Genomic DNA, 17,766 nt, shown 5'->3' with positions numbered 1-17,766 from the left:
TACATCATTGCCTTTTCTCTTTTACTTTCCTTTTTAGTTTTATTTTAGGATTCCCTATTTTTAATGTTCATGCAGAGATTTCTTTAACTGAAATACCGAATAGTTTCTTTGGTGTGAAAAACTATAATAGTACACAGGATCCTAATGAGACAATTAATAATGTGAAATAGGAAGTAAAGGGCTAAAGGTGTAAGGAAAGTGGGAAGGGTGGGGGAAAGGTAATAAGGGAGAGGAAAAAAATATGAGAAACTGAAAAAATGGAAATAAAGTGTTTGTAAATGGGGAGGGGAGGAGGGGGTGAAGGGAGGGCAGGGACAAGGGGAAAAATGAGAATCAAGACCTATTATGTAAAGGTACAGAATCCCAGTGATGAATGTAATTATATTGTATACCTAGATTGTACCAATAACCTCAATAAAAAGAAAAAAAAAGTATATATATATATAGAACATGTATTATTGTGTCCTAGTCTTGGTCTGGCATGGCTGGTCCCAGTTTGACTAGCAGGTCAATGACAGCAGATGACAAGACTCACTGCCATCTGCACTCCAGGGCCAGGGCCCCTGTGACAGTGACAGTACTGTGTTCCTATGATGTCACCAGGTCTAAGCTGTTGGTCTGCTGTCCTTGGTTCCCCTCTCCCAGCAACCACAGCGGTGACAGCGCTTCCCAGGCCAGACTGGGATCGAATATCCCGGGTGCCTCTGGGTCACGCTATCCCTGTCCCGGAGTCACCTGCTGTCTCCAAGGGAGTGGCTGCACCCAGTCCTGTGGAAACAGGGTTCCCTGCCGGAAGGCTCAGGAACCCTTCCCAGAAGCAGAGTAGACGCCACGCAGAAGCTCAGCTGCCCATTACCCCATGGCAGGGAGCCAGAGTGCTTTTCTGCCAAATCATTTTTGCCAAATCCCGAGAGCCAAACAAACACGCATCCACTTTATCACTCACTGTATTCTGTTGAAATGATCTATCGGCCTGTCTCTTGGCAGTATCCCTGGGCCTTCCACCTTGACTCACAGCTCACCTGCACCTTTCCTGGAATTCAGAACTGTGTATCCTGGCTGGGCATGGTGACACACACCTGTTGTCCTACCCCTCAGGAGGCTGAGGCAGGAGGATCTCTGTGAGTTCCAATCCAGCCTGGGCTCCAGAGTGAGTTCAAGACCAGCCCAGACTACATAGCAAGACCTTGTCTCAAAAACAAAACCAAAGCAAACAAACAAAAATACTGTGCCTGTCTTCTGCCACTGAAATGGGGAGACTCACAGGCAGCTCAAAGACCATATGCAGGAGTTGGACCTCTCCATCTTTGTCCCCATGGTCAGTCAGTCACCTGCCTGTCATGGGCTGCAGGGGTCCTGTCCCAAGTGTGATGGAGCCAGCCTCGCACACCTCTCCAGTCCCGTCCTCCCCGCCTTGCCCCAGCCACAACCTCGCTGTAAGGACTTCCTGTGCCAGGCCCTGCACTCCACATCCCTGGTGGCAGCAGCGGGGTGCGGAGCTAAGGACGGTGGCTCCTAAGTTACCCCATCCATGCAGACCCATGCTCTGGGCCTGCAGGCTTTGAGCCAGGAAGCTCTGCCCTGCCTGGGGGCATCAGCAAGTGCACCCCTTCTTCGGACTCCTTTTCCTGGCGGCCAGTGTCTTCTTGTCTGGAGACGATGCCAGCTCCAAGCACCCCCTAAGCTGCACACACAGCCCTGGGCTTCCCTCCTCCTGCCTCTCTGCTCCTTCCATTGCTGCATCTGTGTTTTCAGGGTGTGTCTTGCTGCAGGTTGCTCTCGGACGCCATGGTGACGTGGTTCGCCATGGCAGGGCCTCTGTGGCATCCAGGTAGGTGCCATCTCCCTGAAGCCTGCAGGTGCCCAGAGGCAACGCCAGGACTTCCCTTCCCAGGCACAGGGCCAGAGTCACAGGCATGGACCGGTGGACCCGCTAAGGGGGGCTGGCCGAGTGTCCAAAGGGCCGGCGGGCCTCTGTCACACAGGAAACCAGCTGCCAATGCCACAAATGCCAGTGTGCTGCCAGTGGACAGCACACTTGTGGGCCTTATCCTGCCCTCTGCCGGCCCCCGCCTCTTAGTCTCGGGCAGCCGGGCTCCTGAGACTGGGCCTCGCTGCTGGGCCGGCAGAGGGGATTGGGAGGAAGTCAGTGGCCACGACAGTTAATTGTATGTGGCACCTTGACCGGAACGCAGGTCTCCAGACATGGAGAGGGACGTGGTCCTGGGTCCTCGGTGAGCGTTCCTGATGACTTCCACGCCTGTGGACTTGTGAAGCCGTTGCCTCCTGCGGGAAGCCATTCAGTGGAAGCACAGTGGACCGTCCCGTGAGTGGGATGTGGCCTCCAACGCTCGTCTCCGGCTTGGACAGAAACAGCAGCTCTTCCGGGAGCCTCCAGCACACAGATCCCGGGACTCGGCAGCCTCTGCCATTCTGCCGGCCACTTCCTCATAATAAATCCCTCACGCTCGTGACAACCTGTCCTTGTTTCCCGGGAGACCCGTGAGGTTGCCACCCCAGGGCACCTGGGAGGAGCAGGCATGGAAAAGCAGGGAGTTTGTTTTATGATAGGGAGGGGATGGAACGATGAAACACAGGCATCTGACGGGGAGGAATTGGCAATCTGCCCGGGACACCCATTAAACTCACATCCAGCCAGGCACACGCCTGTGATCCTGGCACTCAGGAGGCTGAGGCAAGAGGATTGCCACGGGTTCGAGGCCGGCTTGGGTTACATAGTGAGATGCTGTCTAAAGAAAGAAATATAGAAAGGAAGACCCCACTGAGTGGCTCTGTGGGCATGGGGCCTTGGTGGGGGCTGGGGCAGGGAGGAGTCATGTGGAAGCCCCTGCTGCTACCAGGCCAGCCTGTGGTCACCCACGGCTCCCTCTGAGGGCTCTGGAGACTCTTGCTTTGCCCCAAGTATGTCCACTTCAAGAAGAAGAGGGAAACGGATGTCCCAGCAGCGCAGTCAGTGCCCAGACACCTGAGCACCATGGTGTCCTCACAGCTGGCCCCAGGGGCTGAGGAGCAGAAGAAGGGGAGAGGGGCAACTGCGACCCCCAGGCTGTGGGAGGAGGTGCTGCGCACATCAACCAGATGTGGAGAGCCGGAGTCAGAGAGGATGGGGCCGAATTCCTGCCGGCTGGGCCCTGGGCCCTGATCAGGACTGTATTTTCCTCGTGGCCACCAGGTGGCAGGCTCGCCCATCTCTACAGGACTGCGGCTGCTGGGAACCAGCGATCAACTTGATGAATGGATTTGCTTATCCGTCTTTATCTACCCGCTCATCCATGTATGGTTTTTCTTTCCCAAGCATTTTTGCCTCCTCAGGTGTCCCAGCAGGCACTGTGCTGGGTGTGGCTGGGGCAAGGTGGACGCTCACAGGACCCGCAGGCTGCCCTGGCAGTGCTTGTCGGCCAGGGCTGCTGTTACCAGGATGGATGCCCACTGCAGCCACATGGGCCCCGAGCAAGGTTTGGACGGCCTCAGGCCACCCGCACTCCCTGGGGCTGAGGTTTCCCGGTCTGTTCTTCCCCCAACCAGGCCACCCGCGCAGCCCCCTTCCCTTCACTGAAGGACAGGACCCTGGATTGCCTCAGCGAGGCCACAGGAGACCCTGTCTGCTTTCCACAGATGCTAAACCAAGCAGGAGTGCGGTGGCACACAGTGAGGATCGACCCCCTTTGGCTTCCTTCCTTGCCCAGAGCCCGGGTGCCCGTTTCCTGGGAGCGTGCCAGCCCCGCCTCGCCCTCCTCCCCTTTCCGCTCTCCTGTGCCACCCGCTGGGCAGCAGGACCCCTCCCTCTGCCAGCCCCGTCCCTAGTGACTCACAGCACAGCTCAGCTGCAAAGCATCTGGCTGTGCCCACAGCCCTGGCATCTTGTCCGCTTGCCCCACAGAGGGGGCAAAGCCCTCCCCACAGTCCCTGCTTTAAGGCTATGCTGGCTGAAATCCCCTCCCCAGAAAATCCCCTCTGAAGTGCAGGGGTGTTTCGGTGGCGGCAGCGCAGCTCTGGTGGTGCCAGGTGGAGCTGGGCTTTATCAGATCCTCACATTCCACGCATTCCCCGCGGCACAGTGGGGAGGCAGCGAGGGAGGAAGGCTTCGCAGTCCTGGGCTGCTGCTCGGCTTCTCCCCCGCTGCAGTGGCCACAGGCTCCACTCCCTGTGGCTCCCACTGTGGACTCCAGGTCTAGCACTTCCCCTTTCAAGGGCTGCCTTTCCTTTTCTGCTCTGTTCTTTCCCCGCCGTTCTCCCTGCACTCTCAGCCCTCTCCGTGCTGTCTTGGACTTCACAGAGAGAGGCTGGGACCAGCCAGGGTCTGTGCAGGGCCTTTGGCCCGTGGTCGGGGCTCTGTGTCACCAGGGGAGGAGGATTTCCGAACTTCGCAGGGTGGCTTTGAGAGCCGCTTCCCCTGCCTGCCCCCTGTGCCGGGCACTCCTTCCTCTCAGGCTGAAGGGGGTCTGCTTGCCCACCTTCACACGCACCTGTGGACCTCTTGTCCAGGACCTGGGTAGAGTTGTCCTCTCAGAAACAAGCACACGCGCGTCCCACTGCCCCCGGCTGCCTCTCTTCCCTGACCACAGGCTGTGGCTGAAGGAAGCTGAGGCTTACTTCCACCTTAATCTCTACCTGGCAGTGTTCCTGAGTTCTTAGAGTTGTCCCCCTCGGAAGCAACTCTGGTTTTTCAATTAAACGGGAACAGCTGGTACCCAGGTGCTCTCCCCACCTTGCTGCAGGGATCCAGGTCCTTGGAGCTGTCTCTGGTCAGAAAATTGTGTCCAAACCAGCAGCACCATGAACACACACACACACACACACACACACACACACACACAACACACACACACACACACACACACACACACACACACACACACACCAGGCCTAATGCTGAAATGTTCAATGCTTTCCTACTAAGTTCAAGAGCAGACAAAGGTCCCACTGTCACCCTCTATTTTTGGTAGCAGGAACCAAACTCAGGACCTTGCACTTGCCAGGCAGTTGAGCAGCAACTGTCACCCCTTCTGCCCAGCTATTCTGACTCTAGCAAGTCATAAAAAGTTAATTTTATTTTGCCAGTACTGGGAATTGAACTCAGGACCTTGTGCTTGCCAGGCAGGCCACTGAGCTAAATCCCTGGCAGCATAAAAGTTAAAAGGGCTACTAGGCATAAAAAGTTAAGAGTGTAGAGGGAGAAACAAAACTGCTAATATTTACACAACACAGTGATACATACAAGAAATAGCCCCCAAATATGCAAACTGTTAGAACAAATAAATGAATTTAGCAAAATTATTGAATGTGAGATTAGTATCAGAAATGAAACATTTTTTTCAGTTGCCTTTCAATGTGCCATAAAGAGAGAAAAGGCCATAGGGTCGGGGATTTAGCTCAGCGGTTCTGCCACCTGCCTCGAAAGTGCAAGGTCCTGAGTTCGAGCCCCAGTACCAGAGAGAGAGAGAGAGAGAGAGAGAGAGGAGAGGAAAGGACAGCAAGTCCCTGAGCTCTGTGAGACTGAGGCAGGAGGATCACAAGTTGGAGCCTAGCCTGGGCAACTTAGTGACTTGGTGAGATCCTGTCTTATAAAAGGTCTGGGGGTGTAGCTTAGTGTGAAGGCCCTAGGTTCAATCTGAAAAAAAAGAACAACCACATATCTGCACCATAAGAATATCAAGCACCTGAAGTAAGTCTAACTAAAAAATTGCAAGGTCACTCACTTAGAAAACTACAAAACATAGCTGAGAGGTATCTAAATACACATAAATTCATGAAAAAGCACCATGTTCATGGTTTGGAAGGTTCAATATCAGAAAAATGTCAGTCCTCTTCAAATCCATCTCTAGATTCAATGCAATCGCAATCAAAACCCTAGCGGGATTTTTGTGGGTGCGCATGTGAGTGTATGTATGTAAATTGATAAGTTGACCATAGAAATGTATATGGAAACGCAAATAATAGCTGAGTCAGTCGCTGTAGTTCATATCTAGATGTCCCCCATGAGCCTCACGAGTCAGAGGTATGGATTTTAGAAGGTGTTGGATCCTGGTGGTTTAGAGCGGACTCCTGATAGGAGCTGGGGCCTGGCCGGAAGAGGGCGTCGCGGGGGTGTGGCCTAGAAGGGTTTCTCTGGCTCCCTCACTCCGGCTTCCCTCGCTGCTTCCTGTGTGCAGTGAGGTGAGCAGCGCCCCTCCACCGGGCCCTTCCACTTTGCCACTGACCATGCAAGGGCTGAAGCTTCTGAAATGTGAGCCAAAATCGAACTCTCCTCTTTTAAGTTGTGGACTTGGTGTTGCGTCTCAACAATGAGAAGGTAAGAGAACACTCTTCAAAAAAGTCTTCAAGGGAGACTTTCAGTATCAAATATTAACAGAGTGTGCTGCTACTGCAACGATAGATTTGTGAAATGTAACAGAGACCCTTGAAATAGATACATGAAAACATTATCATTTATTTTTTATTTTTTGGTTTTTTGAGACAGGGCCTCACTGTAGTTGAGACTGACCTGGAACTCACTATGTAGCCCAGGCTGGTCTCGAACTCACAGCCATCCTCCTGCCTCAGCCTCCAGAGTGCTGGGATTACAGGCATGCGCCACCACGCCTGGCTTTCACTTGATTATTTTTAAACAAAGTAGATATTGCTGTGCTATGCAGGAAAAAGAGGGATCTTTTCCATAAATAGTGATTGATCAATTGGATATTCATTTGTGAAAAAAAGATGTTTTGATTCCTACTTCACACCATACACAATATAAAATTCTGCATGGAGTATATAGCTAAATATGAAAGGTAAAATACCTAAAAGCGTGCTGCCTGCCTCACAAGCACAAGGTCTCGAGCTCAGATCCTGAGGGGGGAAAAAAAGAACTAAAAGCAAACAGTATATTCATAATGTCAGGGCAGACAAATAAATCTTAAGTACTAATTGAAAGGAAAAACTTGATAACTTGTTCTCCATTAAAATTCGAACATCAGTTTCTGAAGCTCACCATGGAGAGCATGAACGGCCGGCCTCAGAGTTGGAGAAGGTATTTGCAACACAAAGCGCTCATATCCAGAGCATGTAAAGAACTCTCACGGATCAATAGGAAAGAGACAGACAGCTAAATGGCAAGCGGGCAGGAGGTTTAAACAGGCATATCGCAAATAAGGCTTCCAAATGCCCTGTCATCATGTGGGAACGTATTTGATATCATCAGTCCCCAGGGAAATGGAGAAACCACAGCGGGCTAAAATGAAGAAGACCTCACCGCTAAGTATTGGCAGGATGGGAAGGAAGTAGCACGCTTGTACCCACCGGTGGGGGTGTAAATTGACATGATCACCTCTGAAAAGTGAGTAACAGCATAAGTGTGGCCTACACTGTACCCCTGAGACATGCACAGGAAGGTTTGCCGTGGCGTCATTGCCAACAGCCTCAAACGGGCAGCAACAACCAACCCAGATGTCCGTCATCAGTAGAAGCCACTAAGTGTTGGTCTACCCCGGCAGTGGGATGCTATACAACAGTGGAAAGAAATAAACCACACTCAAGAAACAATACTGATCAAGTTGGCCGTGGTGGCGCACACCTGTCATCCCATCACTCAGGAGACCGCGGCAGGAGGATGGTCGTGAGTTCAAGTCCAGCCTGAGCTGCACAGTGAGACCCTGTCTCCAAAAAGAGCCAGACACAAAGGTCACACATCAGGGGCTGTGGTAGAGCACTTGCCAGCATGCACAAGGCCCTGGGTTCCTCCCCAGCACCTCCAAAGAAAGAATGTAAAAAAAAAAGGATGCATATTCTAGGATACTGTTCAAAACAGGCGTGACATTCAAAACCAGGCATAACTAATCTACGGCGGATTGGGAAAGTAGAGATCAGGAGACGTCACAGGGGACTTGGGGAAGCTGGGAATTTTCTGTTTCTCCATCTAGGTTCTGGTTACAAAAGTGTGATCATTTTATTGGTAATCCCTGTAATCCCAGCACTCCGAAGGCTGAGGCTGGATGATCACTGCAACTTTGAGGACAGCCTGGGCTACACAGAGTTCAAGGCCGGCCTGAACTACATAGTGAGACCCTTTCTCAACAAAAACAAAAACAAAAAACAAAAATAAAAGGAGTGTGATCATTTCATGAAAACCCATCCACTTTTCTGTCTCTGCTACAATAAAACATCCCATTAAAATGAAATGAACAATAAGATTAAATAGTGGCCTAGAGAGACTTATTTACTTGCACAGTTCTTAGACTGAAAGTTAAAATCCCTGGTACCCTTTCCTGCTAGGCCCTGAGCAATTTGCTTTCCCTTCTGGGACTCACTTTCCCACTCTGTGCAGGCTCAGGCAACCCAACACACATTTGCTGTGCTGAAGGCTGGCAGCAGAATTCCCCTGAGGGAGGATGACAGATTTCCCGGGAAAGACCACTCAGGACAGAGCCCTGGGGAGAGCTGTGGAGAGGGACAGAGACGGCGGTACTGAAGAGAGGGGTCCAACGTGGCCATGGAGTCCGCCATCAGCCTCAGGGAACCCCCCTGAGCTCAGGGCTGCCAGATGCCCACCCCTCTGCAAGACAGAGAGGGATGTGTGGGAGTGTGCGGGGACAGGGCTTGACGGAAAGCCGGTCCCATCCCCCAAATCTGGGGTGCTGCCCCCCAAGGAGCCTGGGATCAGGCTCAGGCCCCAGTCCCCGAAGTCAGCTGGCCTGGAGTGCAGGGAGCGAGTGACCATCTGCGTGCAACGAATCCGGGCCTCTTGTGGGCAGCGGGAACTGACAGCCGGGGAGGCGCGTGGGGGACAAGGAGCGGTGGCCCAAGTGTGGCATCTGCCTCTCCCAGTGCCAGGCTACAGGATTCTGAGCCTTTGATTGGCCATCATCAGGAACCCTTTTTGGGATCACTGTGGCTCAGATGCAGCTTTAGGGCATCTACTGGGCAAGTGCGTTTGGGGGGGCTCCGCCTATAGAGGTGCAGAGTATGTAGGGAGGGCGACGAGGTGGCCCCCGCTTGCTCGCTGTGGTTCAGGGGGCTCCAGGCTGGTGTGAGGGGAAGTGGGCAGTAGGGTGGGCGGAGCCCCTGGGAGATGGGACCCCCTCCTCCGGGCTCAGCTCCAAACGCCACCACCTCTGGCAAGCCCTCCCGGATGCCACCCCGAACCCAGAGCGCACCGAGCCCCGACCCGAGTGGGCAGCGTGGTGCCTAACTCATGGTCCACGCAGACGCCCTGCTGAGCTGAGTCAGCGTGGTCTGGCGTGGAAGACCCACCCAGGCCTGCGGCCAACGGCGCAGAAGGGGCACTAAGGGGAAGATCGTTGCCGCGCCGGCTCTCCTGATGCGTACTTACTTGTTCTCAGGGTCAGAGGTCAGAGGAGCTCGGTCCTCCCTCTCGCCGGGATGGCTGCTGTTGGTCTTTGCCTTGTGCGTTGTTTCCTGGCTCCTGTGCTGCTCCATCAGCCTGGTGGCACAGATCCTTCACCCCGCCAGGCAGGCTTTCTAGCTTCCACCGTGGCCTTTGGGCCTTCCCGGGGCAGTTCCTGGATGCAGATCTGCATGACAGTGCCGAGGGCTCTAGGCCTCTGGCTCGATTCTTCCGGTCTATAGTAGTGTGTGGACAGATGGCTTGTGCTCCTCTGCATTTGACTTTTTGGGTGAATATTATTTTTAAAAATCCTATAGTGATGTGTTCTGTATTAAATCTATTCCCTACCACAGGCAGACAGTCTTCTGGGTGTCCCCAGGGCCCCTGTGAGGACTTAGCCAGGGGGTGACCCGGGGGTCGGTGCTAGACACACGCTGAGCCACGCCAGAGCCTTCCGAGGGAGAGGGGCAGGCGCCGGGGAGAGACAGAAGCTGGGGAGGAGGAGAGCCAGGCCTGGGCGGGCGCGCTGGTCTCCTCTGAGGGCCGCGTTTCTCGTTGCCCTTGCCATCCTGGCTCGGGACCCCCAAATGTATGGAGGACCTGCCCCCTGGCCCGGCTGGGTGGAAGTTGGGGAATCTCTGCTCTTCCTTTCCCTGCACTTGCAGGCAGGCCCGGGTGTCTCAGAGCTGTGGTGCCGGAAGTGTGACCAGGTGCCCGGGGAGGTGACTGCTTGCCCAGGACAGCACCCCCGCCCTTGTCAAGCTCCTTGATTATTTTTTCCTGTTGGCTTGGCCTCTGGGGACAGCCTCCCGCCCAGGATGTGAGGCAGGCAGCAGCTTGCTGGCCCAGCCTGGCCCTGAGGTGGGGGGTCCTGGCTGCGACCTGGGAGAGATGCCCCCTTCCCTGGCATGCTGAGAGCAGGTGAGGCCCCGCTGACCTCAGAGCGCTGGGCTGAGGACTTGGGGCGCAGCCAGCCTCCTGCTGGAGGGTGGGTGGGGGAGGGATGGAGGCGGCTGCATTTTCTGCCTTTACTGGATAGCATGCCTCCCGCTGCCCCTCGCCGCCCTGCTGCCCAGGGAGAAGAGTAATGGCCACAGTGCAGGGCTGACCCCGAGGCCTTGGCTGTGGGCCCAGTCCTGGAAACGCGGTCTGTAAATATTTGGGGAGTGAATAATGCCCGCTCTTCCCCATGCAGCCGGCTCATTCCTGCAGCCCAGAGTCCTTCTTGAGGGAGGAGGCCATGGTGTCCACCCCATCAACCTCCGGACGGCCAGACAGGTTTGGCCACAGACGGGAACGGCATCTTCTCTGTAAGCCAGGGGCAGTTCTGTCTCAGCAGCCCCTTGTCCCCCGGGCTGGCTGGCTTCCCGTTGGCCCGGAGGAGGCTCCAAGCTTCTTGTCCTGGATACAAGATCCCTGCTGCCCCACCGGGACCCTAGAACTTGGCTCTGGGATGGGAATGACACTGGGCCTGGCCCGGGTCGTAACTGTGGTCCCTCACCCTGCTCTGCTGCACCCCTCCTAGAAGAGCTCAGCCCGGGGTGCCCATGGCCCTGTCTGAGCTCCTTGGGGTCCCCCTGCTTGCACCACTCAGAACTTGGAGGGGGCACGGCCCTTGACCATCTCTGACCATGCCCTCTCTGCTCTGGCCTCAGATCGAGGCAGGGTTGTATTTTGAAGGAGGTCTCTGGACAGTTGGCAGGACAGGCTGCTGAGAACCCGAGGTCACCGCGGCCCCCGGCCCTGGAAGATGGAGTAGCCTCGGACTGTGTGACTCTCGGGCCTCAGAGAGGCAGCTCTGGGCTGGGCAGAGGTGATGCTTGCTGCTTTTCCAGCCGCCCCCGGGTACAATTCCTCCTGTAATTTCACTTCCTGAGCCTCTTGGCGCACTTCCTAGTTGTGTAATATTGAGCAAGTTCTTGAAATCCTCTAAGACTCAGTTTTCTCATCGCTAAAATGGGAACCGTAGCTGGCCCTGGTGACATGTGCGGGAGTCCCAGCCCTTGGGAAGCTGACACTCGCTTTAGCCCAGAAGTTCGAGACCAGCCTGGGCAGCACAGTGGCTCAAAACAAAAGATTAAAAGGGCAGAGATGTAGCTCAGTAGCAGAGCACTTGACCTTGGTTCTAACCCTTGTACTACAAAACTAACTAACTAAATAAATTGGGACAATAAGAGGAACTCCCCTTGTTGGACGTTTTTAAAGGGTCAGATGAGCTATGCACGTAGTACATTTAGCACAGAAGCAAGTGTACATAGTAAGTGTTCAATAAACTCCAGCTGTGATGACCAAAGCTAGTAGGGTGTGAAGGCCGAGATCCCTTCCCAGCTGCCTCAGCCGTGAGCCTGAGCCGCGCTGGGCAGAGCTGTTGAGGAAGAATGTGTCCTACTCCACCCCCCGGCCCGGTCAGCCCGACCCCGCTTCCACCTCCCGGCCCCCAGATCCCACCCCTCCCTCCCACACTCACCAGCTCGCCTGGCGGGTGCCCATCCTGTCCAAGGAGAGGGATATGAACACAGCTGGCGTGGGGTGGGGTCTGCATCGTGTAGGATGCCCGAGGGGCAGGACCGTCCCCTCCGTGGCTTTGTCCAGCCCCAGCCAGTCCGCCTGCACCCCTGGTGGCCCGACGTGCACCTCCCAGGGACTCACGGTGTTCTGCGCCTTTACCTGTGCGGTGGCCCCTTGTGTGCCTCCTCTGGAGAAATGTCTGTCACATCCTTTACAGCCACCTCACTGGCGACAGTCACTAGCTGTCGTCTCCACTCCCTTCTTCCCCGCAGCCTGGCCTCCCTCAGGTTCAGCTCCAGTCAGGCCCTTCTGCTTAACCTTCGGGGGCTCTGCATTGTTTGCGCCAAACTTGGCGGGTTCCATCCTGCGAGAGTGTTCGCTGAGCGGTGGTGAGTGGCTCCTTGGAAGATGGCTTCATGGTGAAACCACAGTCAAGTTTGGGGCAGTACTGGGTATGCTAAGTTGTTCCAGGCGTTTGCCAACCTGTGTGCCTGGGGCTCGGGAAGTCCCGAAACAAGCAGTCCCCTCTTAACGCCAGCATTTCACAAACTAATTTGGTGACGAGTCACACAAACCCTTGCATTTTTTTTCTTTTTTTTGCATTTTATTATTCACAACTCTATTGAGATATAATCCACACACTCATTTCAGATGTATTACTCCGTGGGTTTTAGCAGTCACACTCTTCATGGCAAGGCCTAGGTTCACCACCGGCCACGTATTGGAAGGTGTGCACCGTCCAGCCTAGGCGTACAGGAGGCTGCACCACTGGGGCTCAGAAAGCACACAATGAGGAGATCGCCCGAGGATGCAGTTCCCAGAATGTGTCCCAGTTGCCGGGCACACCTGTAACCCCAGCACTCAGGAGGCCGAGACAGGAAGATCGCCAAGAGATCAAGGCCAGCCTGGGCTGCATAGCGAGGCCCTGTCTCAAGAAAGAAAGAAAGAAAAAGAACATGTCCCGCTTATTAAGTGACACGTGACGGTGTACACTGGCAAGCGTATGTGCCAATGTCACTGCGGCCCATTTTAGAACATTTTCATCATCACCAATAAAAAGTTCATACCCTTTAGCTTCCACTCCCAACCTGCCCACCTTTAGCCCTGGCAGCTGCTAACCTATTTCCTGTCTGTTCGCATAAGTGGAGGAGACCGTATGTGGCCGTGGGGGTGGCTGCCTTCTTCCCGCGCCTGTTTATGGGCACCTAGGCCGCTCCCTAGTTCGGCCTTGAGGAGGAGCACTGCTCTGGATGTGCTTTACTGCGCTTGGGCAGAAGAGCTCCACCGTCTATGCGGACAGGTGCCACTGCTGGCTCAGAGTAGCTCTGACCGCACCGTTTCGCCCTCTCACCGTCGGAGCTCAAGGCTCCGATCTCTCCAGATCCATGCGTGCTTCTTCCCTGACTTTTGCTCTTGCTGGTCTCCTGAGTTCAGGAGGTGTCTCACAGTAGTTTTGATTTCTGGTTCCTGGATGCCTGATGACCCGAACATCTTCTCAAGTTCCATTGCACATTTCTGTGTCTTCTTTGCCGAGATGGAAAGATTATGTCTATTTGGATCCTTTGAGATCCTTTGTCTTTTTTGTGTGTGTATGTGTGTGAGACAGGGTCTCACTATGTAGTTCATCCTGGCCTTGAACACCCTATGTAGCCCAGGCTGGCCTTGAACTCACATGTAGCCCAGGCTGGCCTCGAACTCACAGCGATCCTCCTGCTTTAGCCTCCAGAGTGCTGAGATTACAGGCGTGCACCACCACGCCCAGTGTCTTTTCACTTTCTTGATGGTCTCCTTTGGGACACAAAAGTGTTAAATTTTGATGAATTTCAGTTTAATCTACTTTTTTCTTTTGTTGCTTATACTTTCAGTACTTATCTAAGAATCCAGGGCCAGGGATGTAGCTCAGCGGTGCTGCGCCTGCTTGGCAAGCACGAGGCTCTGAGTTCAATTCCCAGTACTGGAAAAAAAAAAAAAAGAATTCATTGCCAAGTCTAGTCATAGAGATTTATTACTGTGTTTTCTTCTAAGAGTTTTATAGGTTTGGCTCTTATGTTTATATCTGATCCATTTTGAGTTAATTTTGAAATATGATCTGAGGGAGAGGTGGAATTTCATTCTTTTTTTTTTTTTTTTTTTTTGTTAGATGTTTTTATCTGCTCCATTGTGAGTTAATTTTGAAATATGATCTGAGGGAGAGGTGGAATTTTATTCTTTTTTTTTTTTTTTTTTTGAGGTAAGTTCTCACTAAGTCACTGAATTTTCCACATTGGGTTTGAATTTTTTTTTTTTTTTTTTTTTTTTTTGAGGTAAGTTCTCACTAAGTCACTGAATTTTCCACATTGGGTTTGAATTTATAATCCTCCTGCCTCAGCCTCCCAGAGTGCTGGGATTACAGAGTGGACTACCATACCCAGCCAACTTCATTCTTTTGCTTGTGGGTATTCAATCCTCCCCCCTCTGCCCTGGTACTCTCCAACCTGAACAAAACACTGCTCTCCGGTCAACTTGGCTTATCACCACGAACGGACGGCGCTGCTACCCACTTCATCTGTACCAAAATATATTTACAGAGCTCTGCCACTCACTGAAATAATAAGTTAGCAAGCCGGTAAAGGAATGACTAGAACTGCAGCATCTAAGCCAGAAGAGCCCAGGGTCGGGCTGCTTTCCAGGGCCACCATGTGATTTGGAGGAAGGGGCTTTCCGCACCTCACAGGGGCCATGAGCTGGGGCAGAGGCCATGTGGAGACCCAGCCTCTTTGTCCCCTGCCCTGCAGTGGTGACCATGCCGGCTGTGTCTCTGCTCATTTGCAGTCACTGTGTGCCTCTCCTGGGCCTGGCCCGGGCTGAGCTCTTCTGAGGTGAACACGACAAGAGCCCAGAGTCCCTGCACCGTCTCTCCCAAGGGACATGGGGAGGTGGCTGGGCAGAGAGCATCTGGGCTTCCGACCTTCCCGTCCTGCTGGCTGTGCTGCGCCATCCCCTGAACTCGGCCCAAGCTCTCTCTCTCTCTCTGTCCCTCGGAGGGAGCACCGGGGGCACAGGGCGGGCCGGGAGGAAGGGCCCTGGGCAGGGTCATTTCCTGACACCCTTGTTAGCCACATGCCCCTCGCTTCTGGTGGCTGTTTCCTCCCTGCCCACGGCCTCCTGGCTGAGTCTTCCCATCAGCCTCGGCCTCTGCTGTCCCCCGGTGGGCAGGACCCTCCCCTTGGAGTCTGGCAGATCCGATAAGGATCCTTCTCCCCGACGCTGTGTGGCTTGGGCATGCCACGAACCCAGGCCAGGCCTCTGTCTGTCTCCTCTTCCGGAAAAGGGAGACCACGACCAACCTCACAGGGTTAATCCTGAAGAGGAAAGGGGACAGACACATAAAGGGCCTGCCACCATGAGACTCCCAGTAAAACTGAGACTCCTTGTCTTTTCTTTTTGTTTTGTTTTGTTTTGCCTTTGGGTACCGGAGATCAAACTCAGGACCTTGCTGCTTGTGAGGTAGGTGGTGGCACCACTGAGCTAAACTGAGCTAAATCCCTGGCCCTTTTCTTTTTAAAAAAATAAATTTTATTTTATGTTATCCCATTCTCCCCCTCCAGCCCCCTGAGACTCCTTTTCTTAGTCTGCCACTCTAGTTGCTTCCTCCAGGAAGTCTTCCAGGATGCCCACTTTCTTCTGACTCCTCGTCCCTGGGCTTTGGGCTGCTTCCCATGTCTGGCCTCAGTTTACCCTCTCCAGGCCTGACAGTCCACGTGATTATAGCCTCTTTGCAAATAAAAAAAGTAGGGCTGAGGAGTGAGTTGGATCAACTTGTCTTGGGGTGAAGGGCCTTCTGCCAGGATGTGGTCAAGGGCCCAGGCCCTGATTGCAGACAGTGGGGTGTGTGGGTGTGCAAGAGAGCCACTGAGGGAAGGCTACCTAGACAGCTAGAACAAGGAGGCTGGGAGGAAGGGAAGGCTGCGCTGAGGCCTGTGGGAATCGGGACCCAGGGGCCATCTTGGGTGCCTGCCTAGCCTGTGGCCTAGCCTGGTCCCATCAATGACATGGAGAAAAGGCTCAAAGAACCTCTTTGCTGATGAATTTGGGGTGGGCTTCTTTGGGATTCTTTTGGGGCGGAGGTCTCCCTGCCCCATACCCATCCTGGGGCTCTGAGAGATTGCTGGCTGGCCCTGCCTGCAGCTCCACCGGGGAGGCCCTGGGGCTCCCACAGACTCTCTGGCAGGCTTACACTCTGTCCGCAGCATCCTGGCAGCCACCAGCTCCTGCCCACACTGTCCAAAAAACATCTGTGACATCGTGTGCATCCCCAGGAGCTCCTCGCCGGCATCAGGAGAGCCCCCAAGGTGGTCTTGACTCCCCCCAGGGGAGGTGTGGCTGTCGGATCCATCCCTGGAGACCATCTGCCCCCTGTGGTCCCGGGCCAGCACCCTGAGGCCAACCCTGGGCCGGCCGTGTCTTCCTGATCCTGAGCTCAGGGTTCCCGTCCCACACCAGCCCTGGATCTCCTGTCCCTGCCTCCTCCCCACTCCCTGCCTCTGTCTCTGCAGTTGAGGTGGGCTGTGCCCACCCTGCCTCTGAGCTACCCCTGTCAGGGCAGGAGGGGCCTAGGCGCCCCTCGGTCCCATCTGACTCCTCCACCCCAGGAGCCCGGATGGAAAGGGCCTCAGCCCTGAGGGCACATTTCGCAGGAGAATTTGCCGTGTCCCAGAGGTGCCATCAGTTAACTAGAGAGGGGGGCACCAGGGGCCTATGTGGGACCCCTGCTCTGCCTGCCAAGCAGCCCCCCTAAATCTTGCTTCCCCCCAGTCCTTCCCTCCTCCCTCCACCTCACGGGGCCTGACTCACCCTAGCCTGGAGCCCAGATCCCAGCGATGCTGTCACATCCTGAGCCCTCGCTGCCAGGTAGGAAGGGCTCCCTGTACCTGAGTAGGAGCTTTCAGGAGGCAAAGCCCTCACCCGGGGTGAGAATTCCTGGGATCTGGGCAGGAAAAGCAGAGAAGCCACCACAAGGAGGGGTGCTTTCCACCCCCCAAATTCTATAAGCGCCTCAGACTTGGGTGCCCCCCTCTACCGACCCCACGATGGTGGCCTCGTTAGCCTGGATTGAACTGGCAGGCAAGTTTCAGTGGGCAGCAAATGTCCCCACGGCCCTTCCCAGGTCACCCCCAGGGTGGGGACAGAAGGCGAGAGCTGGGCGGCGGTGCCCACCTGTGTCCCTCAGGGCCTCCCTGTCCCCGAGGAGGCGGAAGTGAGTCAGTGGGCCCAGCAACCCACGTGGCACAGTTCTGACTCCTTTTCAACTCACTGAGCCAAGACGTTTGGTCCCAACAGGATCCTGGGGTGGGGAGGGCGGGAGCCGGGGGTGTTAAAGAGACAGAGTGGCCTCTGGCTTCCTGCCGCTGCTGCCTTTTTTCTCTTTTTTCTTTTTGGTACCGAGGATCAAACTCGGGCCCTTGCACTTGCCAGGCAGGCGGCAGAACCACTGAGCCAAACCCCCGGCCCCACTGCTGCCTTTCTTTAGGACCATTACACGTGTTCCCTGAGTGAGATCACAGGCTGGAAACACGAGTGCCGTCCCTCAGGTGGAGTTCTGGGCCCCAGTCTTGCTGCTTCAACAAACCTGGGAGCTTGTGTGTACCTGTGGCTGCGGTAGGGGTTACACTCAGGGCTTTCACGCTGAGCTCCATCCCCAGCCCTTTTTCATTTTGAGACAAGGTCTCACTAAGGGGCTAAGTTGCCCAGGCTCGGTTTGAACTTGTCATCTTCCTGCCTCAGCCTCCTGCTTGCATTTGGCATCGTTGCATCTGATTTAAAGACGAGGAAGCTGGGTCTGGCCTGGCCAGAGGTTGCCAGCCTGAGTCCACGTCCCCCACTCAGGGGACCCTGGCCTGGGTCGTTCCTCACCCCCCTGCCGGCTGTGGGGTGAG

General features: G+C 54.7%; 1 long non-coding RNA gene across 1 annotated transcript; it reads left to right on the top strand.

Annotated features, from left to right (window-relative positions):
* The first annotated feature begins 10,136 nt into the window (after window positions 1-10,136).
* On the top strand, window positions 10,137-11,515 carry LOC104859501. The gene is made up of 3 exons (XR_779407.3): window positions 10,137-10,264; window positions 10,539-10,653; window positions 10,999-11,515. It is a non-coding gene; the product is annotated as an uncharacterized LOC104859501 (long non-coding RNA).
* Window positions 11,516-17,766: the final 6,251 nt, after the last annotated feature.

The sequence above is a fragment of the Fukomys damarensis genome, unplaced genomic scaffold (assembly GCF_012274545.1).
Source record: "Fukomys damarensis isolate Sample0158 unplaced genomic scaffold, DMR_v1.0_HiC HiC_scaffold_13, whole genome shotgun sequence".
NCBI lineage: Eukaryota > Metazoa > Chordata > Mammalia > Rodentia > Bathyergidae > Fukomys > Fukomys damarensis.
The sequence above is the reverse complement of the archived record's forward strand: the minus strand, read 5'-3'. Positions and strand labels throughout refer to the sequence as shown.